The 25,614-nt window shown below is 42.6% G+C and overlaps 8 non-coding genes across 8 annotated transcripts; 6 read left to right on the forward strand and 2 right to left on the reverse strand.

Moving 5' to 3' along the window:
• The first annotated feature begins 428 nt into the window (after nt 1-428).
• Nucleotides 429-510, forward strand: TRNAL-AAG (transfer RNA leucine (anticodon AAG)). The gene has a single exon. It is a non-coding gene; the product is annotated as a tRNA-Leu (tRNA).
• A 4,122-nt stretch (nt 511-4,632) lies between these two features.
• On the forward strand, nt 4,633-4,714 carry TRNAL-AAG (transfer RNA leucine (anticodon AAG)). The gene has a single exon. It is a non-coding gene; the product is annotated as a tRNA-Leu (tRNA).
• A 380-nt stretch (nt 4,715-5,094) lies between these two features.
• Nucleotides 5,095-5,176, reverse strand: TRNAS-UGA (transfer RNA serine (anticodon UGA)). Its single transcript has one exon. It is a non-coding gene; the product is annotated as a tRNA-Ser (tRNA).
• Nucleotides 5,177-8,820: 3,644 nt separating this feature from the next.
• TRNAL-AAG (transfer RNA leucine (anticodon AAG)) lies at nt 8,821-8,902 on the forward strand. The gene has a single exon. It is a non-coding gene; the product is annotated as a tRNA-Leu (tRNA).
• A 4,121-nt stretch (nt 8,903-13,023) lies between these two features.
• TRNAL-AAG (transfer RNA leucine (anticodon AAG)) lies at nt 13,024-13,105 on the forward strand. The gene has a single exon. It is a non-coding gene; the product is annotated as a tRNA-Leu (tRNA).
• A 4,098-nt stretch (nt 13,106-17,203) lies between these two features.
• Nucleotides 17,204-17,286, forward strand: TRNAL-AAG (transfer RNA leucine (anticodon AAG)). The gene has a single exon. It is a non-coding gene; the product is annotated as a tRNA-Leu (tRNA).
• Nucleotides 17,287-17,666: 380 nt separating this feature from the next.
• Nucleotides 17,667-17,748, reverse strand: TRNAS-UGA (transfer RNA serine (anticodon UGA)). Its single transcript has one exon. It is a non-coding gene; the product is annotated as a tRNA-Ser (tRNA).
• A 3,661-nt stretch (nt 17,749-21,409) lies between these two features.
• TRNAL-AAG (transfer RNA leucine (anticodon AAG)) lies at nt 21,410-21,491 on the forward strand. The gene has a single exon. It is a non-coding gene; the product is annotated as a tRNA-Leu (tRNA).
• The last annotated feature ends 4,123 nt before the right edge of the window (nt 21,492-25,614 follow it).

Genomic DNA, 25,614 nt, shown 5'->3' on the forward strand with positions numbered 1-25,614 from the left:
ACAGTATGTTGGGGAGACTGGGTGCGGCAATAGGGCTGATGTCATGAATACGTGCAACTCCTCAGTTATTTTTGAATGAACTGCTCATTCATTAGATCCCACCCAAAGAAATGAGCCCACCAGTATGAACACTTGTTTCATTAGAAAATGATGGAGTCACATTGCCTATGTAGAGCAGGTGCTTATACCTTGGTTGGAAGTCATTGCTCGGGAGAGTGTTGTCTTTTAAGGTGATTGCACTAGGTCCGAGCAGGTGGGAGAAGACTTGTGCAGTGACTGAGTAAGAGAGATAACCTTCAATTACCACATCACCCTCCCGACATTGTAATCATGTCCATGAAATGGTTTATCAACTCGACTTTCCACACTCAGTGAGGAGACTCAGGGTTACGGTGCTCATGAAGTGCACAGACACACTGAGAGCAACAGGTAGCGTGGCCGAGCGGTCTAAGGCGCTGGATTAAGGCTCCAGTCTCTTTGGAGGCGTGGGTTCAAATCCCACCGCTGCCAGAGATGGATTTTTACAGATCTTAATGACGCATCTCCCTTCTGACCCTTCAATTTGCATAAACAGTGACTCTACCAATAGGTCCCTAATTTTAAAACTCTTTTACAGTCTCCTTCTAAGTAAACTCCTAAACCGTGGACTCCAAGAAATCGGCTGATTGGCGCTGCTGTTGTTTTGCTTCATTCTGCTTAGATCACCTTCAAATGGAAGGTTTAACAAATAATTTGTTCTCCCCACGCGGTCACCCGCTCTTCTCTCTGCAAAATAAAATCGAACCTCTGTTAAATAAAGATTTAAAGTAAATTATCTATCTTCCCAAATAAAGTTGGTAAATGTGTTCTTCACAGTTATTTTAAAAATCAGGTTTAAAATAAACAACAGAGGTAGTCAGCAGGATTCAAACCCGTGCAGGGAACCCCCAAAGGATTTCAAGCCCATCACCTTAACCACTCGGCCATAACTACCAGCACTCATTGAGCTATACCGAAACTTTAGATCACAACAAAATTGTGCAAAATGGCCGTGCAGACCTATATATGACTCCGTTTAGTAGGATCTCTAACTGTGTGCAAAGGGCACATTGCTATGTTTCTGTCTAAGCTTTGCTTTAGGTCTGAGGTCTTAAGAACCAAAGCAGGCTCCACGCACACTTGCCTGCACAAAAAAACAAGCATTTGCAATGCGAAAGGTCTCACATTTGTGAGAGTTAGAGCTATTGGCGTTGCAAATGACAATGTCTTTTACCTAGGTTTTGGTTTTCTTTGGGAAAATTTGATGTGTCCACGTTGTGTTTTGGGGCACTTCCTGTCGCGGGCGCTAGGCCTACCCACACAAGTGAGGTAAAAAATGTTATCGGGAGACTTGGGGAAACATAGAATAGCAAAACAAGAGTTACTGCCCCTTGTCTTTATCTACATTTTTTCCTTCCAAATATAAGACAGTGTGTAAAAAAGACGTCTATTTGAGAAATGCCCTTTAATTCGCATGCTAGTGTGGGCACCCCAGAATTCAGAGATGTGCAAATAACCACTGCTCCTTCACTCCTTATCTTGTGCCCATTTTGGAAATAGAAAGGTTTTCTTGATACCTATTTTTCACTCTATATACTTCGGCAAATTAATTGCAGTATACCCGGTATAGAATGAAAACCCACTGCAAGGTGCAGCTCATTTATTTTCTCTGGATACCTAGGGTTCTTGATGAACCTACAAGCCCTATATATCCCCGCAACCAGAAGAGTCCAGCAGGCGTAATGGTATATTGCTTTCAAAAATCTGACATTGCAGAAAAAAGTTACAGAGTAAAACGTAGAGGAAAATGGCTGTTTTTTTCTTCTCAATTTCAATATTTTTTTTTTATTTCAGTTGTTATTTTCTGTAGGAAACACTTGTAAGATCTACACAAGTTACCCATTGCTGAATTCAGAATGTTGTCTTCTTTTCAAAAATGTTTAGGTTACTGGGACCCAGCATTGGTTTCACACCCATTTCTGTCACTGACTGGAAGGAGGCTAAAAGCACACAAAATCGTAAAAATGGGGTATGTCCCAGTAAAATGCCAAAATTGTGTTGAAAAATTGGGTTTTCTGATTCAAGTCTGCCTGTCCCTGAAAGCTGGGAAGCTGGTGATTTTAGCAGTGCAAACCCTTTGTTGATGCCAATTTCAGGGACAAAAACCACAAGCCTTCTTCTCCAGCCCTTTTTTCCATTTTTTTCTTTTTTAAAACAAAATTTTTACTGTATTTTGGCTAATTTCTTGGTCTCCTTCAGGGGAACCCACAAAGTCTGGGTACCTCTAGAATCCCTAGGATGTTGGAAAAAAAGGACGCAAATTTGGCGTGGATAGCTTATGTGGACAAAAATCTATGAGGGCCTAAGCGCGCCCTGCCCCAAATAGCCAAAAAAATGCCTGCCACCTGAGGGGGAAAAGGCTGGCAGCGAAGGGGTTAAAATGCACTATTTTATTCCAATTTCTTCACTTAGCTTCAGATGAACTATTTTTCCCTCCCACCAACTCCTTTCAAAGTGCACCAGCCACCACTGCCTTGGGTGGGACAGATTGTTTTCGATTGCAGTATGGCAGATTGTTTTGGATTGCAGTGTGGTAGTTTGTTTTTGATTGGAGTGCAGCAGATTGCAGTGGGGTAGATTGTTTTGAATTGGAGTAGGGGAGATTGTTTTGAAGTGGAGTCGGGCAGATTGGAGTGGGGCAGATTGTTTTGGATCGAAGTGGGACAGATTGTTTTGGAGTGGTGCAGATTGTTTTTTATTATAGTGGGGCACATTGGAGTGAGACAGATTTGCTTGGGGTGGGTGGAGAGGATTGGAGTAGGATGAGTTAGAGTGGATTGGATTCGGGTGAGTGATTTGGACTGGAGTGAGGTGGATTAGTGTGGGTGAAGTGGTCTGGATGGGGTGGATTGTAGTGGGGAAGATTGGAGTGGGGTGGATTGAAGTGTACCGCAGGATTATGTGTTAAAGATTAATTTCAGAATTTACACATAATAAAGAAACACTGTTGATTTGCAATATTTTTAACGAGCTAATCGTCATCTTTTGAGAAGAGTGCCCACGAACAAAAGCAAAAGAAAACATGCGTGGAACGTGGGAAAAGACGATTTGGCAAAATAAAAGAAAGTTCGATTTAAATTTAAAACTTAACAGTTTTGGTTGTCCTGCTGGGCATGTTTTTGCCAGTCACAAGCCTTCTGTTTGCAGGGCACTAGAAGGTAAAAGGAAAAAATAGTACCTTGATCAGGTGGGGAGCAGCGGTCAGGCACTGATTAAGCTGAATCAATCAACGCTTGGTCGCTGCTCTACAGAGAGGAACGGAAATGATGCAAGACATGCCTTGATGAATTAGGAAACTGTAAAGAAGAGTGCCACATAAATAAAAAAATGGTGAGAGACATGCGGGCTCCAAGCCCTTTACTGAATACTACAGAGTCTATCAAGCGAGACCCTAAAAAGGTCAGTTAGTTAAAATAAACAAACATTGTTACTTCTAAATATCAATATTCCAAGGACGCCTAGATGGTCGTCAAGCAAAAAGTTCCTAGTGCATGGAGGGGCTTATGGTAGTTCTGAAGAGAGGCAAAGGACTTGGTCAGAGGGTGGCCTTGTTGGTGTGGTAGGGAAGCAATACCTCAAACATTATTACTGGGGTAGGGGAGCTTGCAATTCGGAGTAATTAAAATTATCACAAAGCAATCAAGTAATTCCACATCAAAATAACAAGCGTGCGGGCTGACAACCATGCTCTCAGCATCAACGAGCGCAGAGTGAAGTGAATTTTACCATCCTCTGTGCATTTTTATTGCGGGGCTCATTTACATTTGACTTGGCGCGCAGAACGAGTGAGAACCAGGTCAATAGAAACAAAAATCATCTATTTAAAAAGTTTAGTTTCACGTGGGCCTGTTGTCCTTACTTCTTTCAGAATAGCTTTTGAACCTCTGTCCTGTGTGTGTCTGTGACTGTCACGTGAAAAGGCAGTCAGGGCATCCAGGTGGGCCCCATGTCACCTGGGGCACCGCCCACCAGTGCTGGAGTTTTAAACAGCACCCGGTTGCATTTTGGGACTTGTGCCTTTTCAATGTGAGCTCAAAGACGGGAGCCTGTGAAATTCTATTGGCTAAAAAATATTAACAGCGGAATGTGAATAGGCCACACAAGACATGACGTCACTGGAAAGCTAAACAGTATGTTGGGGAGACTGGGTGCGGCAATAGGGCTGATGTCATGAATACGTGCAACTCCTCAGTTATTTTTGAATGAACTGCTCATTCATTAGATCCCACCCAAAGAAATGAGCCCACCAGTATGAACACTTGTTTCATTAGAAAATGATGGAGTCACATTGCCTATGTAGAGCAGGTGCTTATACCTTGGTTGGAAGTCATTGCTCGGAGAGTGTTGTCTTTTAAGGTGATTGCACTAGGTCCGAGCAGGTGGGAGAAGACTTGTGCAGTGACTGAGTAAGAGAGATAACCTTCAATTACCACATCACCCTCCCGACATTGTAATCATGTCCATGAAATGGTTTATCAACTCGACTTTCCACACTCAGTGAGGAGGCTCAGGGTTGCGGTGCTCATGAAGTGCACAGACACACTGAGAGCAGCAGGTAGCGTGGCCGAGCGGTCTAAGGCGCTGGATTAAGGCTCCAGTCTCTTTGGAGGCGTGGGTTCAAATCCCACCGCTGCCAGAGATGGATTTTTACAGATCTTAATGACGCATCTCCCTTCTGACCCTTCAATTTGCATAAACAGTGACTCTACCAATAGGTCCCTAATTTTAAAACTCTTTTACAGTCTCCTTCTAAGTAAACTCCTAAACCGTGGACTCCAAGAAATCGGCTGATTGGCGCTGCTGTTGTTTTGCTTCATTCTGCTTAGATCACCTTCAAATGGAAGGTTTAACAAATCATTTGTTCTCCCCACGCGGTCACCCGCTCTTCTCTCTGCAAAATAAAATCGAACCTCTGTTAAATAAAGATTTAAAGTAAATTATCTATCTTCCCAAATAAAGTTGGTAAATGTGTTCTTCACAGTTATTTTAAAAATCAGGTTTAAAATAAACAACAGAGGTAGTCAGCAGGATTCAAACCCGTGCAGGGAACCCCCAAAGGATTTCAAGTCCATCACCTTAACCACTCGGCCATAACTACCAGCTCTCATTGAGCTCTACCGAAACTTTATATCACAACAAAATTGTGCAAAATGGCCGTGCAGACCTATATATGACTCCATTTAGTAGGATCTCTAACTGTGTGCAAAGGGCACATTGCTATGTTTCTGTCTAAGCTTTGCTTTAGGTCTGAGGTCTTAAGAACCAAAGCAGGCTCCACGCACACTTGCCTGCACAAAAAAACAAGCATTTGCAATGCGAAAGGTCTCACATTTGTGAGAGTTAGAGCTATTGGCGTTGCAAATGACAATGTCTTTTACCTAGGTTTTGGTTTTCTTTGGGAAAATTTGATGTGTCCACGTTGTGTTTTGGGGCACTTCCTGTCGCGGGCACTAGGCCTACCCACACAAGTGAGGTAAAAAATGTTATCGGGAGACTTGGGGAAACATAGAATAGCAAAACAAGAGTTACTGCCCCTTGTCTTTATCTACATTTTTTCCTTCCAAATATAAGACAGTGTGTAAAAAAGACGTCTATTTGAGAAATGCCCTTTAATTCGCATGCTAGTGTGGGCACCCCAGAATTCAGAGATGTGCAAATAACCACTGCTCCTTCACTCCTTATCTTGTGCCCATTTTGGAAATAGAAAGGTTTTCTTGATACCTATTTTTCACTCTATATACTTCGGCAAATTAATTGCAGTATACCCGGTATAGAATGAAAACCCACTGCAAGGTGCAGCTCATTTATTTTCTCTGGATACCTAGGGTTCTTGATGAACCTACAAGCCCTATATATCCCCGCAACCAGAAGAGTCCAGCAGGCGTAATGGTATATTGCTTTCAAAAATCTGACATTGCAGAAAAAAGTTACAGAGTAAAACGTAGAGGAAAATGGCTGTTTTTTTCTTCTCAATTTCAATATTTTTTTTTTATTTCAGTTGTTATTTTCTGTAGGAAACACTGTAAGATCTACACAAGTTACCCATTGCTGAATTCAGAATGTTGTCTTCTTTTCAAAAATGTTTAGGTTACTGGGACCCAGCATTGGTTTCACACCCATTTCTGTCACTGACTGGAAGGAGGCTAAAAGCACACAAAATCGTAAAAATGGGGTATGTCCCAGTAAAATGCCAAAATTGTGTTGAAAAATTGGGTTTTCTGATTCAAGTCTGCCTGTCCCTGAAAGCTGGGAAGCTGGTGATTTTAGCAGTGCAAACCCTTTGTTGATGCCAATTTCAGGGACAAAAACCACAAGCCTTCTTCTCCAGCCCTTTTTTCCATTTTTTCTTTTTTAAAACAAAATTTTTACTGTATTTTGGCTAATTTCTTGGTCTCCTTCAGGGGAACCCACAAAGTCTGGGTACCTCTAGAATCCCTAGGATGTTGGAAAAAAAGGACGCAAATTTGGCGTGGATAGCTTATGTGGACAAAAATCTATGAGGGCCTAAGCGCGCCCTGCCCCAAATAGCCAAAAAAATGCCTGGCACCTGAGGGGGAAAAGGCTGGCAGCGAAGGGGTTAAAATGCACTATTTTATTCCAATTTCTTCACTTAGCTTCAGATGAACTATTTTTCCCTCCCACCAACTCCTTTCAAAGTGCACCAGCCACCACTGCCTTGGGTGGGACAGATTGTTTTCGATTGCAGTATGGCAGATTGTTTTGGATTGCAGTGTGGTAGTTTGTTTTTGATTGGAGTGCAGCAGATTGCAGTGGGGTAGATTGTTTTGAATTGGAGTAGGGGAGATTGTTTTGAAGTGGAGTGGGGCAGATTGTTTTGGATCGAAGTGGGACAGATTGTTTTGGAGTGGTGCAGATTGTTTTTTATTATAGTGGGGCACATTGGAGTGAGACAGATTTGCTTGGGGTGGGTGGAGAGGATTGGAGTAGGATGAGTTAGAGTGGATTGGATTCGGGTGAGTGATTTGGACTGGAGTGAGGTGGATTAGTGTGTGTGAAGTGGTCTGGATGGGGTGGATTGTAGTGGGGAAGATTGGAGTGGGGTGGATTGAAGTGTACCGCAGGATTATGTGTTAAAGATTAATTTCAGAATTTACACATAATAAAGAAACACTGTTGATTTGCAATATTTTAAACGAGCTAATCGTCATCTTTTGAGAAGAGTGCCCACGAACAAAAGCAAAAGAAAACATGCGTGGAACGTGGGAAAAGACGATTTGGCAAAATAAAAGAAAGTTCGATTTAAATTTAAAACTTAACAGTTTTGGTTGTCCTGCTGGGCATGTTTTTGCCAGTCACAAGCCTTCTGTTTGCAGGGCACTAGAAGGTAAAAGGAAAAAATAGTACCTTGATCAGGTGGGGAGCAGCGGTCAGGCACTGATTAAGCTGAATCAATCAACGCTTGGTCGCTGCTCTACAGAGAGGAACGGAAATGATGCAAGACATGCCTTGATGAATTAGGAAACTGTAAAGAAGAGTGCCACATAAATAAAAAAATGGTGAGAGACATGCGGGCTCCAAGCCCTTTACTGAATACTACAGAGTCTATCAAGCGAGACCCTAAAAAGGTCAGTTAGTTAAAATAAACAAACATTGTTACTTCTAAATATCAATATTCCAAGGACGCCTAGATGGTCGTCAAGCAAAAAGTTCCTAGTGCATGGAGGGGCTTATGGTAGTTCTGAAGAGAGGCAAAGGACTTGGTCAGAGGGTGGCCTTGTTGGTGTGGTAGGGAAGCAATACCTCAAACATTATTACTGGGGTAGGGGAGCTTGCAATTCGGAGTAATTAAAATTATCACAAAGCAATCAAGTAATTCCACATCAAAATAACAAGCGTGCGGGCTGACAACCATGCTCTCAGCATCAACGAGCGCAGAGTGAAGTGAATTTTACCATCCTCTGTGCATTTTTATTGCGGGGCTCATTTACATTTGACTTGGCGCGCAGAACGAGTGAGAACCAGGTCAATAGAAACAAAAATCATCTATTTAAAAAGTTTAGTTTCACTTGGGCCTGTTGTGCTTACTTCTTTCAGAATAGCTTTTGAACCTCTGTCCTGTGTGTGTCTGTGACTGTCACGTGAAAAGGCGGTCAGGGCATCCAGGTGGACCCCATGTCACCTGGGGCACCGCCCACCAGTGCTGGAGTTTTAAACAGCACCCGGTTGCATTTTGGGACTTGTGCCTTTTCAATGTGAGCTCAAAGACGGGAGCCTGTGAAATTCTATTGGCTAAAAAATATTAACAGCGGAATGTGAATAGGCCACACAAGACATGACGTCACTGGAAAGCTAAACAGTATGTTGGGGAGACTGGCTGCGGAAATAGGGCTGATGTCATGAATACGTGCAACTCCTCGGTTATTTTTGAATGAACTGCTCATTCATTAGATCCCACCCTAAGAAATGACCCCACCAGTATGAACACTTGTTTCATTAGAAAATGATGGAGTCACATTGCCTATGTAGAGCAGGTGCTTATACCTTGGTTGGAAGTCATTGCTCGGGAGAGTGTTGTCTTTTAAGGTGATTGCACTAGGTCCGAGCAGGTGGGAGAAGACTTGTGCAGTGACTGAGTAAGAGAGATAACCTTCAATTACCACATCACCCTCCCGACATTGTAATCATGTCCATGAAATGGTTTATCAACTCGACTTTCCACACTAAGTGAGGAGACTCAGGGTGACGGTGCTCATGAAGTGCACAGACACACTGAGAGCAACAGGTAGCGTGGCCGAGCGGTCTAAGGCGCTGGATTAAGGCTCCAGTCTCTTTGGAGGCGTGGGTTCAAATCCCACCGCTGCCAGAGATGGATTTTTACAGATCTTAATGACGCATCTCCCTTCTGACCCTTCAATTTGCATAAACAGTGACTCTACCAATAGGTCCCTAATTTTAAAACTCTTTTACAGTCTCCTTCTAAGTAAACTCCTAAACCGTGGACTCCAAGAAATCGGCTGATTGCCGCTGCTGTTGTTTTGCTTCATTCTGCTTAGATCACCTTCAAATGGAAGGTTTAACAAATAATTTGTTCTCCCCACGCGGTCACCCGCTCTTCTCTCTGCAAAATAAAATCGAACCTCTATTAAATAAAGATTTAAAGTAAATTATCTATCTTCCCAAATAAAGTTGGTAAATGTGTTCTTCACAGTTATTTTAAAAATCAGGTTTAAAATAAACAACAGAGGTAGTCAGCAGGATTCAAACCCGTGCAGGGAACACCCAAAGGATTTCAAGCCCATCACCTTAACCACTCGGCCATAACTACCAGCGCTCATTGAGCTCTACCGAAACTTTATATCACAACAAAATTGTGCAAAATGGCCGTGCAGACCTATATATGACTCCATTTAGTAGGATCTCTAACTGTGTGCAAAGGGCACATTGCTATGTTTCTGTCTAAGCTTTGCTTTAGGTCTGAGGTCTTAAGAACCAAAGCAGGCTCCACGCACACTTGCCTGCACAAAAAAACAAGCATTTGCAATGCGAAAGGTCTCACATTTGTGAGAGTTAGAGCTATTGGCGTTGCAAATGACAATGTCTTTTACCTAGGTTTTGGTTTTCTTTGGGAAAATTTGATGTGTCCACGTTGTGTTTTGGGGCACTTCCTGTCGCGGGCGCTAGGCCTACCCACACAAGTGAGGTAAAAAATGTTATCGGGAGACTTGGGGAAACATAGAATAGCAAAACAAGAGTTACTGCCCCTTGTCTTTATCTACATTTTTTCCTTCCAAATATAAGACAGTGTGTAAAAAAGACGTCTATTTGAGAAATGCCCTTTAATTCGCATGCTAGTGTGGGCACCCCAGAATTCAGAGATGTGCAAATAACCACTGCTCCTTCACTCCTTATCTTGTGCCCATTTTGGAAATAGAAAGGTTTTCTTGATACCTATTTTTCACTCTATATACTTCGGCAAATTAATTGCAGTATACCCGGTATAGAATGAAAACCCACTGCAAGGTGCAGCTCATTTATTTTCTCTGGATACCTAGGGTTCTTGATGAACCTACAAGCCCTATATATCCCCGCAACCAGAAGAGTCCAGCAGGCGTAATGGTATATTGCTTTCAAAAATCTGACATTGCAGAAAAAAGTTACAGAGTAAAACGTAGAGGAAAATGGCTGTTTTTTTCTTCTCAATTTCAATATTTTTTTTTTATTTCAGTTGTTATTTTCTGTAGGAAACACTTGTAAGATCTACACAAGTTACCCATTGCTGAATTCAGAATGTTGTCTTCTTTTCAAAAATGTTTAGGTTACTGGGACCCAGCATTGGTTTCACACCCATTTCTGTCACTGACTGGAAGGAGGCTAAAAGCACACAAAATCGTAAAAATGGGGTATGTCCCAGTAAAATGCCAAAATTGTGTTGAAAAATTGGGTTTTCTGATTCAAGTCTGCCTGTCCCTGAAAGCTGGGAAGCTGGTGATTTTAGCAGTGCAAACCCTTTGTTGATGCCAATTTCAGGGACAAAAACCACAAGCCTTCTTCTCCAGCCCTTTTTTCCATTTTTTTCTTTTTTAAAACAACATTTTTACTGTATTTTGGCTAATTTCTTGGTCTCCTTCAGGGGAACCCACAAAGTCTGGGTACCTCTAGAATCCCTAGGATGTTGGAAAAAAAGGACGCAAATTTGGCGTGGATAGCTTATGTGGACAAAAATCTATGAGGGCCTAAGCGCGCCCTGCCCCAAATAGCCAAAAAAATGCCTGCCACCTGAGGGGGAAAAGGCTGGCAGCGAAGGGGTTAAAATGCACTATTTTATTCCAATTTCTTCACTTAGCTTCAGATGAACTATTTTTCCCTCCCACCAACTCCTTTCAAAGTGCACCAGCCACCACTGCCTTGGGTGGGACAGATTGTTTTCGATTGCAGTATGGCAGATTGTTTTGGATTGCAGTGTGGTAGTTTGTTTTTGATTGGAGTGCAGCAGATTGCAGTGGGGTAGATTGTTTTGAATTGGAGTAGGGGAGATTGTTTTGAAGTGGAGTCGGGCAGATTGGAGTGGGGCAGATTGTTTTGGATCGAAGTGGGACAGATTGTTTTGGAGTGGTGCAGATTGTTTTTTATTATAGTGGGGCACATTGGAGTGAGACAGATTTGCTTGGGGTGGGTGGAGTGGATTGGAGTAGGATGAGTTAGAGTGGATTGGATTCGGGTGAGTGATTTGGACTGGAGTGAGGTGGATTAGTGTGGGTGAAGTGGTCTGGATGGGGTGGATTGTAGTGGGGAAGATTGGAGTGGGGTGGATTGAAGTGTACCGCAGGATTATGTGTTAAAGATTAATTTCAGAATTTACACATAATAAAGAAACACTGTTGATTTGCAATATTTTAAACGAGCTAATCGTCATCTTTTGAGAAGAGTGCCCACGAACAAAAGCAAAAGAAAACATGCGTGGAACGTGGGAAAAGACGATTTGGCAAAATAAAAGAAAGTTCGATTTAAATTTAAAACTTAACAGTTTTGGTTGTCCTGCTGGGCATGTTTTTGCCAGTCACAAGCCTTCTGTTTGCAGGGCACTAGAAGGTAAAAGGAAAAAATAGTACCTTGATCAGGTGGGGAGCAGCGGTCAGGCACTGATTAAGCTGAATCAATCAACGCTTGGTCGCTGCTCTACAGAGAGGAACGGAAATGATGCAAGACATGCCTTGATGAATTTTGAAACTGTAAAGAAGAGTGCCAAATAAATAAAAAAATGGTGAGAGACATGCGGGCTCCAAGCCCTTTACTGAATGCTACAGAGTCTATCAAGCGAGACCCTAAAAAGGTCAGTTAGTTAAAATAAACAAACATTGTTACTTCTAAATATCAATATTCCAAGGACGCCTAGATGGTCGTCAAGCAAAAAGTTCCTAGTGCATGGAGGGGCTTATGGTAGTTCTGAAGAGAGGCAAAGGACTTGGTCAGAGGGTGGCCTTGTTGGTGTGGTAGGGAAGCAATACCTCAAACATTATTACTGGGGTAGGGGAGCTTGCAATTCGGAGTAATTAAAATTATCACAAAGCAATCAAGTAATTCCACATCAAAATAACAAGCGTGCGGGCTGACAACCATGCTCTCAGCATCAACGAGCGCAGAGTGAAGTGAATTTTACCATCCTCTGTGCATTTTTATTGCGGGGCTCATTTACATTTGACTTGGCGCGCAGAACGAGTGAGAACCAGGTCAATAGAAACAAAAATCATCTATTTAAAAAGTTTAGTTTCACGTGGGCCTGTTGTCCTTACTTCTTTCAGAATAGCTTTTGAACCTCTGTCCTGTGTGTGTCTGTGACTGTCACGTGAAAGGCAGTCAGAGCATCCAGGTCGGCCCCATGTCACCTGGGGCACCGCCCACCCGTGCTGGAGTTTTAAACAGCACCCGGTTGCATTTTGGGACTTGTGCCTTTTCAATGTGAGCTCAAAGACGGGAGCCTGTGAAATTCTATTGGCTAAAAAATATTAACAGCGGAATGTGAATAGGCCACACAAGACATGACGTCACTGGAAAGCTAAACAGTATGTTGGGGAGACTGGGTGAGGCAATAGGGCTGATGTCATGAATACGTGCAACTCCTCAGTTATTTTTGAATGAACTGCTCATTCATTAGATCCCACCCAAAGAAATGAGCCCACCAGTATGAACACTTGTTTCATTAGAAAATGATGGAGTCACATTGCCTATGTAGAGCAGGTGCTTATACCTTGGTTGGAAGTCATTGCTCGGAGAGTGTTGTCTTTTAAGGTGATTGCACTAGGTCCGAGCAGGTGGGAGAAGACTTGTGCAGTGACTGAGTAAGAGAGATAACCTTCAATTACCACATCACCCTCCCGACATTGTAATCATGTCCATGAAATGGTTTATCAACTCGACTTTCCACACTCAGTGAGGAGGCTCAGGGTTGCGGTGCTCATCAAGTGCACAGACACACTGAGAGCAGCAGGTAGCGTGGCCGAGCGGTCTAAGGCGCTGGATTAAGGCTCCAGTCTCTTTGGAGGCGTGGGTTCAAATCCCACCGCTGCCAGAGATGGATTTTTACAGATCTTAATGACGCATCTCCCTTCTGACCCTTCAATTTGCATAAACAGTGACTCTACCAATAGGTCCCTAATTTTAAAACTCTTTTACAGTCTCCTTCTAAGTAAACTCCTAAACCGTGGACTCCAAGAAATCGGCTGATTGGCGCTGCTGTTGTTTTGCTTCATTCTGCTTAGATCACCTTCAAATGGAAGGTTTAACAAATCATTTGTTCTCCCCACGCGGTCACCCGCTCTTCTCTCTGCAAAATAAAATCGAACCTCTGTTAAATAAAGATTTAAAGTAAATTATCTATCTTCCCAAATAAAGTTGGTAAATGTGTTCTTCACAGTTATTTTAAAAATCAGGTTTAAAATAAACAACAGAGGTAGTCAGCAGGATTCAAACCCGTGCAGGGAACCCCCAAAGGATTTCAAGCCCATCACCTTAACCACTCGGCCATAACTACCAGCGCTCATTGAGCTCTACCGAAACTTTATATCACAACAAAATTGTGCAAAATGGCCGTGCAGACCTATATATGACTCCATTTAGTAGGATCTCTAACTGTGTGCAAAGGGCACATTGCTATGTTTCTGTCTAAGCTTTGCTTTAGGTCTGAGGTCTTAAGAACCAAAGCAGGCTCCACGCACACTTGCCTGCACAAAAAAACAAGCATTTGCAATGCGAAAGGTCTCACATTTGTGAGAGTTAGAGCTATTGGCGTTGCAAATGACAATGTCTTTTACCTAGGTTTTGGTTTTCTTTGGGAAAATTTGATGTGTCCACGTTGTGTTTTGGGGCACTTCCTGTCGCGGGCGCTAGGCCTACCCACACAAGTGAGGTAAAAAATGTTATCGGGAGACTTGGGGAAACATAGAATAGCAAAACAAGAGTTACTGCCCGTTGTCTTTATCTACATTTTTTCCTTCCAAATATAAGACAGTGTGTAAAAAAGACGTCTATTTGAGAAATGCCCTTTAATTCGCATGCTAGTGTGGGCACCCCAGAATTCAGAGATGTGCAAATAACCACTGCTCCTTCACTCCTTATCTTGTGCCCATTTTGGAAATAGAAAGGTTTTCTTGATACCTATTTTTCACTCTATATACTTCGGCAAATTAATTGCAGTATACCCGGTATAGAATGAAAACCCACTGCAAGGTGCAGCTCATTTATTTTCTCTGGATACCTAGGGTTCTTGATGAACCTACAAGCCCTATATATCCCCGCAACCAGAAGAGTCCAGCAGGCGTAATGGTATATTGCTTTCAAAAATCTGACATTGCAGAAAAAAGTTACAGAGTAAAACGTAGAGGAAAATGGCTGTTTTTTTCTTCTCAATTTCAATATTTTTTTTTTATTTCAGTTGTTATTTTCTGTAGGAAACACTTGTAAGATCTACACAAGTTACCCATTGCTGAATTCAGAATGTTGTCTTCTTTTCAAAAATGTTTAGGTTACTGGGACCCAGCATTGGTTTCACACCCATTTCTGTCACTGACTGGAAGGAGGCTAAAAGCACACAAAATCGTAAAAATGGGGTATGTCCCAGTAAAATGCCAAAATTGTGTTGAAAAATTGGGTTTTCTGATTCAAGTCTGCCTGTCCCTGAAAGCTGGGAAGCTGGTGATTTTAGCAGTGCAAACCCTTTGTTGATGCCAATTTCAGGGACAAAAACCACAAGCCTTCTTCTCCAGCCCTTTTTTCCATTTTTTCTTTTTTAAAACAAAATTTTTACTGTATTTTGGCTAATTTCTTGGTCTCCTTCAGGGGAACCCACAAAGTCTGGGTACCTCTAGAATCCCTAGGATGTTGGAAAAAAAGGACGCAAATTTGGCGTGGATAGCTTATGTGGACAAAAATCTATGAGGGCCTAAGCGCGCCCTGCCCCAAATAGCCAAAAAAATGCCTGCCACCTGAGGGGGAAAAGGCTGGCAGCGAAGGGGTTAAAATGCACTATTTTATTCCAATTTCTTCACTTAGCTTCAGATGAACTATTTTTCCCTCCCACCAACTCCTTTCAAAGTGCACCAGCCACCACTGCCTTGGGTGGGACAGATTGTTTTCGATTGCAGTAAGGCAGATTGTTTTGGATTGCAGTGTGGTAGTTTGTTTTTGATTGGAGTGCAGCAGATTGCAGTGGGGTAGATTGTTTTGAATTGGAGTAGGGGAGATTGTTTTGAAGTGGAGTGGGGCAGATTGTTTTGGATCGAAGTGGGACAGATTGTTTTGGAGTGGTGCAGATTGTTTTTTATTATAGTGGGGCACATTGGAGTGAGACAGATTTGCTTGGGGTGGGTGGAGAGGATTGGAGTAGGATGAGTTAGAGTGGATTGGATTCGGGTGAGTGATTTGGACTGGAGTGAGGTGGATTAGTGTGGGTGAAGTGGTCTGGATGGGGTGGATTGTAGTGGGGAAGATTGGAGTGGGGTGGATTGAAGTGTACCGCAGGATTATGTGTTAAAGATTAATTTCAGAATTTACACATAATAAAGAAACACTGTTGATTTGCAATATTTTAAACGAGCTAATCGTCATCTTTTGAGAAGAGTGCCCACGAACAAAAGCAAAAGAAAACATGCGTGGAACGTGGGAAAAGACGATTTGGCAAAATAAAAGAAAGTTCGATTTAAATTTAAAACTTAACAGTTTTGGTTGTCCTGCTGGGCATGTTTTTGCCAGTCACAAGCCTTCTGTTTGCAGGGCACTAGAAGGTAAAAGGAAAAAATAGTACCTTGATCAGGTGGGGAGCAGCGGTCAGGCACTGATTAAGCTGAATCAATCAACGCTTGGTCGCTGCTCTACAGAGAGGAACGGAAATGATGCAAGACATGCCTTGATGAATTAGGAAACTGTAAAGAAGAGTGCCACATAAATAAAAAAATGGTGAGAGACATGCGGGCTCCAAGCCCTTTACTGAATACTACAGAGTCTATCAAGCGAGACCCTAAAAAGGTCAGTTAGTTAAAATAAACAAACATTGTTACTTCTAAAAATCAATATTCCAAGGACGCCTAGATGGTCGTCAAGCAAAAAGTTCCTAGTGCATGGAGGGGCTTATGGTAGTTCTGAAGAGAGGCAAAGGACTTGGTCAGAGGGTGGCCTTGTTGGTGTGGTAGGGAAGCAATACCTCAAACATTATTACTGGGGTAGGGGAACTTGCAATTCGGAGTAATGAAAATTATCAGAAAGCAATCAAGTAATTCCACATCAAAATAACAAGCGTGCGGGCTGACAACCATGCTCTCAGCATCAACGAGCGCAGAGTGAAGTGAATTTTACCATCCTCTGTGCATTTTTATTGCGAGGCTCATTTACATTTGACTTGGCGCGCAGAACGAGTGAGAACCAGGTCAATAGAAACAAAAATCATCTATTTAAAAAGTTTAGTTTCACGTGGGCCTGTTGTCCTTACTTCTTTCAGAATAGCTTTTGAACCTCTGTCCTGTGTGTGTCTGTGACTGTCACGTGAAAGGCAGTCAGGGCATCCAGGTGGACCCCATGTCACCTGGAGCACCGCCCACCAGTGCTGGAGTTTTAAACAGCACCCGGTTGCATTTTGGGACTTGTGCCTTTTCAATGTGAGCTCAAAGACGGGAGCCTGTGAAATTCTATTGGCTAAAAAATATTAACAGCGGAATGTGAATAGGCCACACAAGACATGACGTCACTGGAAAGCTAAACAGTATGTTGGGGAGACTGGGTGCGGCAATAGGGCTGATGTCATGAATACGTGCAACTCCTCAGTTATTTTTGAATGAACTGCTCATTCATTAGATCCCACCCAAAGAAATGAGCCCACCGGTATGAACACTTGTTTCATTAGAAAATGATGGAGTCACATTGCCTATGTAGAGCAGGTGCTAATACCTTGGTTGGAAGTCATTGCTCGGAGAGTGTTGTCTTTTAAGGTGATTGCACTAGGTCCGAGCAGGTGGGAGAAGACTTGTGCAGTGACTGAGTAAGAGAGATAACCTTCAATTACCACATCACCCTCCCGACATTGTAATCATGTCCATGAAATGGTTTATCAACTCGACTTTCCACACTAAGTGAGGAGACTCAGGGTTACGGTGCTCATGAAGTGCACAGACACACTGAGAGCAACAGTGGCCGAGCGGTCTAAGGCGCTGGATTAAGGCTCCAGTCTCTTTGGAGGCGTGGGTTCAAATCCCACCGCTGCCAGAGATGGATTTTTACAGATCTTAATGACGCATCTCCCTTCTGACCCTTCAATTTGCATAAGCAGTGACTCTACCAATAGGTCCCTAATTGTAAAACTCTTTTACAGTCTCCTTCTAAGTAAACTCCTAAACCGTGGACTCCAAGAAATCGGCTGATTGCCGCTGCTGTTGTTTTGCTTCATTCTGCTTAGATCATCTTCAAATGGAAGGTTTAACAAATCATTTGTTCTCCCCACGCGGTCACCCGCTCTTCTCTCTGCAAAATAAAATCGAACCTCTGTTAAATAAAGATTTAAAGTAAATTATCTATCTTCCCAAATAAAGTTGGTAAATGTGTTCTTCACAGTTATTTTAAAAATCAGGTTTAAAATAAACAACAGAGGTAGTCAGCAGGATTCAAACCCGTGCAGGGAACCCCCAAAGGATTTCAAGTCCATCACCTTAACCACTCGGCCATAACTACCAGCTCTCATTGAGCTCTACCGAAACTTTATATCACAACAAAATTGTGCAAAATGGCCGTGCAGACCTATATATGACTCCATTTAGTAGGATCTCTAACTGTGTGCAAAGGGCACATTGCTATGTTTCTGTCTAAGCTTTGCTTTAGGTCTGAGGTCTTAAGAACCAAAGCAGGCTCCACGCACACTTGCCTGCACAAAAAAACAAGCATTTGCAATGCGAAAGGTCTCACATTTGTGAGAGTTAGAGCTATTGGCGTTGCAAATGACAATGTCTTTTACCTAGGTTTTGGTTTTCTTTGGGAAAATTTGATGTGTCCACGTTGTGTTTTGGGGCACTTCCTGTCGCGGGCGCTAGGCCTACCCACACAAGTGAGGTAAAAAATGTTATCGGGAGACTTGGGGAAACATAGAATAGCAAAACAAGAGTTACTGCCCCTTGTCTTTATCTACATTTTTTCCTTCCAAATATAAGACAGTGTGTAAAAAAGACGTCTATTTGAGAAATGCCCTTTAATTCGCATGCTAGTGTGGGCACCCCAGAATTCAGAGATGTGCAAATAACCACTGCTCCTTCACTCCTTATCTTGTGCCCATTTTGGAAATAGAAAGGTTTTCTTGATACCTTTTTTTCACTCTATATACTTCGGCAAATTAATTGCAGTATACCCGGTATAGAATGAAAACCCACTGCAAGGTGCAGCTCATTTATTTTCTCTGGATACCTAGGGTTCTTGATGAACCTACAAGCCCTATATATCCCCGCAACCAGAAGAGTCCAGCAGGCGTAATGGTATATTGCTTTCAAAAATCTGACATTGCAGAAAAAAGTTACAGAGTAAAACGTAGAGGAAAATGGCTGTTTTTTTCTTCTCAATTTCAATATTTTTTTTTTATTTCAGTTGTTATTTTCTGTAGGAAACACTTGTAAGATCTACACAAGTTACCCATTGCTGAATTCAGAATGTTGTCTTCTTTTCAAAAATGTTTAGGTTACTGGGACCCAGCATTGGTTTCACACCCATTTCTGTCACTGACTGGAAGGAGGCTAAAAGCACACAAAATCGTAAAAATGGGGTATGTCCCAGTAAAATGCCAAAATTGTGTTGAAAAATTGGGTTTTCTGATTCAAGTCTGCCTGTCCCTGAAAGCTGGGAAGCTGGTGATTTTAGCAGTGCAAACCCTTTGTTGATGCCAATTTCAGGGACAAAAACCACAAGCCTTCTTCTCCAGCCCTTTTTTCCATTTTTTTCTTTTTTAAAACAAAATGTTTACCGTATTTTGGCTAATTTCTTGGTCTCCTTCAGGGGAACCCACAAAGTCTGGGTACCTCTAGAATCCCTAGGATGTTGGAAAAAAAGGACGCAAATTTGGCGTGGATAGCTTATGTGGACAAAAATCTATGAGGGCCTAAGCGCGCCCTGCCCCAAATAGCCAAAAAAATGCCTGCCACCTGAGGGGGAAAAGGCTGGCAGCGAAGGGGTTAAAATGCACTATTTTATTCCAATTTCTTCACTTAGCTTCAGATGAACTATTTTTCCCTCCCACCAACTCCTTTCAAAGTGCACCAGCCACCACTGCCTTGGGTGGGACAGATTGTTTTCGATTGCAGTATGGCAGATTGTTTTGGATTGCAGTGTGGTAGTTTGTTTTTGATTGGAGTGCAGCAGATTGCAGTGGGGTAGATTGTTTTGAATTGGAGTAGGGGAGATTGTTTTGAAGTGGAGTCGGGCAGATTGGAGTGGGGCAGATTGTTTTGGATCGAAGTGGGACAGATTGTTTTGGAGTGGTGCAGATTGTTTTTTATTATAGTGGGGCACATTGGAGTGAGACAGATTTGCTTGGGGTGGGTGGAGAGGATTGGAGTAGGATGAGTTAGAGTGGATTGGATTCGGGTGAGTGATTTGGACTGGAGTGAGGTGGATTAGTGTGGGTGAAGTGGTCTGGATGGGGTGGATTGTAGTGGGGAAGATTGGAGTGGGGTGGATTGAAGTGTACCGCAGGATTATGTGTTAAAGATTAATTTCAGAATTTACACATAATAAAGAAACACTGTTGATTTGCAATATTTTAAACGAGCTAATCGTCATCTTTTGAGAAGAGTGCCCACGAACAAAAGCAAAAGAAAACATGCGTGGAACGTGGGAAAAGACGATTTGGCAAAATAAAAGAAAGTTCGATTTAAATTTAAAACTTAACAGTTTTGGTTGTCCTGCTGGGCATGTTTTTGCCAGTCACAAGCCTTCTGTTTGCAGGGCACTAGAAGGTAAAAGGAAAAAATAGTACCTTGATCAGGTGGGGAGCAGCGGTCAGGCACTGATTAAGCTGAATCAATCAACGCTTGGTCGCTGCTCTACAGAGAGGAACGGAAATGATGCAAGACATGCCTTGATGAATTAGGAAACTGTAAAGAAGAGTGCCACATAAATAAAAAAATGGTGAGAGACATGCGGGCTCCAAGCCCTTTACTGAATACTACAGAGTCTATCAAGCGAGACCCTAAAAAGGTCAGTTAGTTAAAATAAACAAACATTGTTACTTCTAAATATCAATATTCCAAGGACGCCTAGATGGTCGTCAAGCAAAAAGTTCCTAGTGCATGGAGGGGCTTATGGCAGTTCTGAAGAGAGGCAAAGGACTTGGTCAGAGGGTGGCCTTGTTGGTGTGGTAGGGAAGCAATACCTCAAACATTATTACTGGGGTAGGGGAGCTTGCAATTCGGAGTAATGAAAATTATCACAAAGCAATCAAGTAATTCCACATCAAAATAACAAGCGTGCGGGCTGACAACCATGCTCTCAGCATCAACGAGCGCAGAGTGAAGTGAATTTTACCATCCTCTGTGCATTTTTATTGCGGGGCTCATTTACATTTGACTTGGCGCGCAGAACGAGTGAGAACCAGGTCAATAGAAACAAAAATCATCTATTTAAAAAGTTTAGTTTCACGTGGGCCTGTTGTCCTTACTTCTTTCAGAATAGCTTTTGAACCTCTGTCCTGAGTGTGTCTGTGACTGTCACGTGAAAAGGCAGTCAGGGCATCCAGGTGGACCCCATGTCACCTGGGGCACCGCCCACCAGTGCTGGAGTTTTAAACAGCACCCGGTTGCATTTTGGGACTTGTGCCTTTTCAATGTGAGCTCAAAGACGGGAGCCTGTGAAATTCTATTGGCTAAAAAATATTAACAGCGGAATGTGAATAGGCCACACAAGACATGACGTCACTGGAAAGCTAAACAGTATGTTGGGGAGACTGGGTGCGGCAATAGGGCTGATGTCATGAATACGTGCAACTCCTCAGTTATTTTTGAATGAACTGCTCATTCATTAGATCCCACCCAAAGAAATGAGCCCACCAGTATGAACACTTGTTTCATTAGAAAATGATGGAGTCACATTGCCTATGTAGAGCAGGTGCTTATACCTTGGTTGGAAGTCATTGCTCGGGAGAGTGTTGTCTTTTAAGGTGATTGCACTAGGTCCGAGCAGGTGGGAGAAGACTTGTGCAGTGACTGAGTAAGAGAGATAACCTTCAATTACCACATCACCCTCCCGACATTGTAATCATGTCCATGAAATGGTTTATCAACTCGACTTTCCACACTAAGTGAGGAGACTCAGGGTTACGGTGCTCATGAAGTGCACAGACACACTGAGAGCAACAGGTAGCGTGGCCGAGCGGTCTAAGGCGCTGGATTAAGGCTCCAGTCTCTTTGGAGGCGTGGGTTCAAATCCCACCGCTGCCAGAGATGGATTTTTACAGATCTTAATGACGCATCTCCCTTCTGACCCTTCAATTTGCATAAACAGTGACTCTACCAATAGGTCCCTAATTTTAAAACTCTTTTACAGTCTCCTTCTAAGTAAACTCCTAAACCGTGGACTCCAAGAAATCGGCTGATTGGCGCTGCTGTTGTTTTGCTTCATTCTGCTTAGATCACCTTCAAATGGAAGGTTTAACAAATCATTTGTTCTCCCCACGCGGTCACCCGCTCTTCTCTCTGCAAAATAAAATCGAACCTCTGTTAAATAAAGATTTAAAGTAAATTATCTATCTTCCCAAATAAAGTTGGTAAATGTGTTCTTCACAGTTATTTTAAAAATCAGGTTTAAAATAAACAACAGAGGTAGTCAGCAGGATTCAAACCCGTGCAGGGAACCCCCAAAGGATTTCAAGCCCATCACCTTAACCACTCGGCCATAACTACCAGCTCTCATTGAGCTCTACCGAAACTTTATATCACAACAAAATTGTGCAAAATGGCCGAGCAGACCTATATATGACTCCATTTAGTAGGATCTCTAACTGTGTGCAAAGGGCACATTGCTATGTTTCTGTCTAAGCTTTGCTTTAGGTCTGAGGTCTTAAGAACCAAAGCAGGCTCCACGCACACTTGCCTGCACAAAAAAACAAGCATTTGCAATGCGAAAGGTCTCACATTTGTGAGAGTTAGAGCTATTGGCGTTGCAAATGACAATGTCTTTTACCTAGGTTTTGGTTTTCTTTGGGAAAATTTGATGTGTCCACGTTGTGTTTTGGGGCACTTCCTGTCGCGGGCGCTAGGCCTACCCACACAAGTGAGGTAAAAAATGTTATCGGGAGACTTGGGGAAACATAGAATAGCAAAACAAGAGTTACTGCCCCTTGTCTTTATCTACATTTTTTCCTTCCAAATATAAGACAGTGTGTAAAAAAGACGTCTATTTGAAAAATGCCCTTTAATTCGCATGCTAGTGTGGGCACCCCAGAATTCAGAGATGTGCAAATAACCACTGCTCCTTCACTCCTTATCTTGTGCCCATTTTGGAAATAGAAAGGTTTTCTTGATACCTATTTTTCACTCTATATACTTCGGCAAATTAATTGCAGTATACCCGGTATAGAATGAAAACCCACTGAAAGGTGCAGCTCATTTATTTTCTCTGGATACCTAGGGTTCTTGATGAACCTACAAGCCCTATATATCCCCGCAACCAGAAGAGTCCAGCAGGCGTAATGGTATATTGCTTTCAAAAATCTGACATTGCAGAAAAAAGTTACAGAGTAAAACGTAGAGGAAAATGGCTGTTTTTTTCTTCTCAATTTCAATATTTTTTTTTTATTTCAGTTGTTATTTTCTGTAGGAAACACTTGTAAGATCTACACAAGTTACCCATTGCTGAATTCAGAATGTTGTCTTCTTTTCAAAAATGTTTAGGTTACTGGGACCCAGCATTGGTTTCACACCCATTTCTGTCACTGACTGGAAGGAGGCTAAAAGCACACAAAATCGTAAAAATGGGGTATGTCCCAGTAAAATGCCAAAATTGTGTTGAAAAATTGGGTTTTCTGATTCAAGTCTGCCTGTCCCTGAAAGCTGGGAAGCTGGTGATTTTAGCAGTGCAAACCCTTTGTTGATGCCAATTTCAGGGACAAAAACCACAAGCCTTCTTCTCCAGCCCTTTTTTCCATTTTTTTCTTTTTTAAAACAAAATGTTTACCGTATTTTGGCTAATTTCTTGGTCTCCTTCAGGGGAACCCACAAAGTCTGGGTACCTCTAGAATCCCTAGGATGTTGGAAAAAAAGGACGCAAATTTGGCGTGGATAGCTTATGTGGACAAAAATCTATGAGGGCCTAAGCGCGCCCTGCCCCAAATAGCCAAAAAAATGCCTGCCACCTGAGGGGGAAAAGGCTGGCAGCGAAGGGGTTAAAATGCACTATTTTATTCCAATTTCTTCACTTAGCTTCAGATGAACTATTTTTCCCTCCCACCAACTCCTTTCAAAGTGCACCAGCCACCACTGCCTTGGGTGGGACAGATTGTTTTCGATTGCAGTATGGCAGATTGTTTTGGATTGCAGTGTGGTAGTTTGTTTTTGATTGGAGTGCAGCAGATTGCAGTGGGGTAGATTGTTTTGAATTGGAGTAGGGGAGATTGTTTTGAAGTGGAGTCGGGCAGATTGGAGTGGGGCAGATTGTTTTGGATCGAAGTGGGACAGATTGTTTTGGAGTGGTGCAGATTGTTTTTTATTATAGTGGGGCACATTGGAGTGAGACAGATTTGCTTGGGGTGGGTGGAGAGGATTGGAGTAGGATGAGTTAGAGTGGATTGGATTCGGGTGAGTGATTTGGACTGGAGTGAGGTGGATTAGTGTGGGTGAAGTGGTCTGGATGGGGTGGATTGTAGTGGGGAAGATTGGAGTGGGGTGGATTGAAGTGTACCGCAGGATTATGTGTTAAAGATTAATTTCAGAATTTACACATAATAAAGAAACACTGTTGATTTGCAATATTTTAAACGAGCTAATCGTCATCTTTTGAGAAGAGTGCCCACGAACAAAAGCAAAAGAAAACATGCGTGGAACGTGGGAAAAGACGATTTGGCAAAATAAAAGAAAGTTCGATTTAAATTTAAAACTTAACAGTTTTGGTTGTCCTGCTGGGCATGTTTTTGCCAGTCACAAGCCTTCTGTTTGCAGGGCACTAGAAGGTAAAAGGAAAAAATAGTACCTTGATCAGGTGGGGAGCAGCGGTCAGGCACTGATTAAGCTGAATCAATCAACGCTTGGTCGCTGCTCTACAGAGAGGAACGGAAATGATGCAAGACATGCCTTGATGAATTAGGAAACTGTAAAGAAGAGTGCCACATAAATAAAAAAATGGTGAGAGACATGCGGGCTCCAAGCCCTTTACTGAATACTACAGAGTCTATCAAGCGAGACCCTAAAAAGGTCAGTTAGTTAAAATAAACAAACATTGTTACTTCTAAATATCAATATTCCAAGGACGCCTAGATGGTCGTCAAGCAAAAAGTTCCTAGTGCATGGAGGGGCTTATGGCAGTTCTGAAGAGAGGCAAAGGACTTGGTCAGAGGGTGGCCTTGTTGGTGTGGTAGGGAAGCAATACCTCAAACATTATTACTGGGGTAGGGGAGCTTGCAATTCGGAGTAATGAAAATTATCACAAAGCAATCAAGTAATTCCACATCAAAATAACAAGCGTGCGGGCTGACAACCATGCTCTCAGCATCAACGAGCGCAGAGTGAAGTGAATTTTACCATCCTCTGTGCATTTTTATTGCGGGGCTCATTTACATTTGACTTGGCGCGCAGAACGAGTGAGAACCAGGTCAATAGAAACAAAAATCATCTATTTAAAAAGTTTAGTTTCACGTGGGCCTGTTGTCCTTACTTCTTTCAGAATAGCTTTTGAACCTCTGTCCTGAGTGTGTCTGTGACTGTCACGTGAAAAGGCAGTCAGGGCATCCAGGTGGACCCCATGTCACCTGGGGCACCGCCCACCAGTGCTGGAGTTTTAAACAGCACCCGGTTGCATTTTGGGACTTGTGCCTTTTCAATGTGAGCTCAAAGACGGGAGCCTGTGAAATTCTATTGGCTAAAAAATATTAACAGCGGAATGTGAATAGGCCACACAAGACATGACGTCACTGGAAAGCTAAACAGTATGTTGGGGAGACTGGGTGCGGCAATAGGGCTGATGTCATGAATACGTGCAACTCCTCAGTTATTTTTGAATGAACTGCTCATTCATTAGATCCCACCCAAAGAAATGAGCCCACCAGTATGAACACTTGTTTCATTAGAAAATGATGGAGTCACATTGCCTATGTAGAGCAGGTGCTTATACCTTGGTTGGAAGTCATTGCTCGGGAGAGTGTTGTCTTTTAAGGTGATTGCACTAGGTCCGAGCAGGTGGGAGAAGACTTGTGCAGTGACTGAGTAAGAGAGATAACCTTCAATTACCACATCACCCTCCCGACATTGTAATCATGTCCATGAAATGGTTTATCAACTCGACTTTCCACACTAAGTGAGGAGACTCAGGGTTACGGTGCTCATGAAGTGCACAGACACACTGAGAGCAACA

This window comes from Pleurodeles waltl, chromosome 12 (genome assembly GCF_031143425.1).
Source record: "Pleurodeles waltl isolate 20211129_DDA chromosome 12, aPleWal1.hap1.20221129, whole genome shotgun sequence".
NCBI classification, from domain to species: domain Eukaryota; kingdom Metazoa; phylum Chordata; class Amphibia; order Caudata; family Salamandridae; genus Pleurodeles; species Pleurodeles waltl.